Here is a 3,148-nt window from a genome sequence, read left to right as displayed (position 1 = left end):
GATGATGCTGCTGCTGCTGCTGCTGCTGCTGATGATGATGATGATGCTGCTGCTGCTGCTGCTGCTGCTGATGACGATGATGCTGCTGCTGCTGATGATGCTGCTGCTGCTGCTGCTGATGCTGCTGCTGATGATGATACTGCTGCTGCTGCTGATGATGCTGCTGCTGCTGCTGATGATGCTGCTGCTGATGCTGCTGCTGCTGCTGCTGCTGATGATGATACTGCTGCTGCTGATGATGCTGCTGCTGCTTCTGATGATGATGATACTGCTGCTGCTGCTGATGATGATGCTGCTGCTGCTGCTGCTGCTTCTGCTGCTGCTGCTGCTGCTGCTGATGACGATGCTGCTGCTGCTGCTGCTGCTGCTGCTGCTGCTGATGCTGCTGCTGCAGCAGCTTTCCTTTGCTTAGCTGCATTTTAATTAAAGGCCAGTTTGAATATAAAGAACTGAACAAATCAGAACTCGAGGAAACGCTTCAGCAGTTTTCAGCTCTTGCTGCAACTCTCAACTGTCCAGCCTTTAAAAAAGAGGTTCCCCAAAATTAAAAACACTTTATTATTAAAAAATTAAGCAAAAACAGCTTCTGGATACATTTACTTTTGAAAAGCGCAGAACTGGGAATTAAAATGTTTTTTTAGATTCCAGATGAGCAAAGCTGTGATTATATAGATTTTATTTATTTTTTATTTGGTTTTCAGTGAAAGTCTAAATCATAGTTTAATGCACCTTTTTGCAAAGACTGGAACTGTTTACCGTGTTGTTTCACTTATTGTTTATTCAAACAACAAGAAGTGGAGTTTTAATGAATGTTGAACTTTTTAATGCACTTTTTTGTTTTGCAGTATACATCCCCACATGGACCCTTTAGCACAAAGATTCAAACATAACAGCAAAAAGACAAATACAAAAAAATGCATCACAAACATGTAAATGTGTGGCTCTGAAAAGCTGTTTGTCATGAATAAGTTTTTATAAGAAGGCGGCTCCGTTAAATCAGTGGATTTAAAGATAATAAGAATCATCAGCTGCAGAGAGGAACCTGTTAAAGGGTTCAAAATAAATAATGTGAGACTGCGACTAAATGTTCATTATTTCAGAGGAGGAGGTGGAAACGAAGGGATCTGATTTGGTCTTATTTGACTTTAACTCCCAACAAACAGTCTGGAAGAAGACTGAGGTATGAATTTAAAAAATCTCTGCGGCTACTTTAACTTAAAATGAGTTCAAATAATGAAATAACGAAAAGGCAGAGGTGGAAACAGACTGAACCCGTTGAAAGCATCAGTCCAGTTTTATTTCTCACAAGAACATTTAACTTGTCCAGTTTGTTTCATACGAGACGACGTTTGCAGCCATTTAAATATATATATAAATATATTTAGACCAACTTTTAGGTTTATTAACGAACAGCATATATAAAGAAATCATCCAATGCATCAAACTTATCAGATTTATTTTGAGAAAAGGTTTGATTATGTCTGTGGTTCGGTACCAAATGACCCATGGACCAGTACCAGGCCCGGCTGGGGACCCCTGCATTGATTTAAAAAATAAAAAGTGGAAATGCCCTTTAGACCAGAGTCCTGTCTTTATAAGGTCATGTCACCTCAGGGTTCAGTTATTCCTCTGGACTCACATTCAGTCTCCTAAGATTAAAAAAATAAAAATGTTTTTGTGAATTTGAACCCAATTCGAGCTATTTTTAAAAATTTCCTCTCAAGTCAAACACTTCATTTTTAAATGAGATGTTTACATTTACATATGTTGCTTTGATCTCTCCCGATAAAACCAATCAATCAATCAATCAAAGTGAGTTTGAATCAAGATCAGAGCGGGAATAAAATGTTTTAATAAATAATCCCAACTCGTGTTGATCTGGAGGATTTCTGATGCGGATTGGGTTGAAACAGTTTGTGTGCGTATTTACGCACGGGTGTGTGTGTGTGTGTGTGTGTGTGGGGGGGGGGGGGGGGGGGGGATAAATGAAGGCAGGTGACAGCCGAGACATATCATGAAGGAGTGAGGACAAACATGAACACAGGAGCAAGGAGAGAGAGAGGAGGCTAATCTATTTCCCAACCCGGAGCCAAAATGGACTTTGGACAAAGCGCGGAGTCAGAGGTCACGCTGCGCCGTGGCGCGCGCTGCAGCCTGACTGTTGCATGCGGCGACTCGTTAAAGGGTTTAAATAAAAAATAAGAATAATAAACTTAACAGAGACAGGGGCATTTTGGAAACCAGTAACAGCTGTCGTTGCGTCAAGATGCGAAATACAGGAAGTAAATAAATAAATAAAAATAAAAAATCTCTGAAAACCTGGCAGATTTTTTTTAAAGTACAAACTTTTTAAATTATTTGTGAAAATCTGACTTCCTGGCTGAACATGAGTGAGAATGAAGTTTCAGATTATTGCCTCTGGTTCCAGCTAAAAGCAAACTCAGGTGGTCAGTGGGCCACCACTTACTGCGTGTTTCAGGAAGCTTTAGTGATTTAGCTTTAAAGGTATGAACCTGTTGTATGAACTCTAATGTAGCTCAGAAATGTGGGTACGCATTCAATGTCAACAAGGTCAACGTTTATCTCAGTAAATATGAGCGTGACATCAGAAGCATCAAACAGCCCTGAAGGAGCCATGTGGATCTGGTTCAGTCACTTGAGCTGTTTAACAAAAGCTCGAGACAATTTTAATTTTGGATTAAATTGACCACGGGTGTGATTGTTTTGGATTCGTGTCAGTCTTCATGACGCGTGAGCACCTTGACTCGCGTCAAACCGAAACGAGCCGCGGCTTGTTCTCTTCGGGAGGTTTTGTTGTGAGGAGAGAGGTTCAAGATGCAGCACATTCTTCACCTGAAACCAAACATCTTGACCACAGCTGTTCGCCCCGATCGCTCAGGATTTGACCGTTTCAGGAGGACCAGCTGCTTCTCACCCGGTTGCACAAACTCCTGATTGTTGCTACAGAACGAGGAGATTACAGGGATGAGTTGTGCTGCGCGTGCACCACCACCGCTAAACTTTATTAGTTCTCAGCAACTGAACAACAGACACTGCAGCGTCTCCATCCAAACATCCATCCATCCATCCATCCAAACATCCATCCATCCAACAACAGACACTGCAGCATCTCCATCCATCCAAACAT

This window comes from Nematolebias whitei, chromosome 20, assembly GCF_014905685.2.
Source record: "Nematolebias whitei isolate Nwh7 chromosome 20, NemWhi1, whole genome shotgun sequence".
Taxonomy (NCBI): domain Eukaryota; kingdom Metazoa; phylum Chordata; class Actinopteri; order Cyprinodontiformes; family Rivulidae; genus Nematolebias; species Nematolebias whitei.
Note: the sequence above shows the minus strand (reverse complement) of the source record.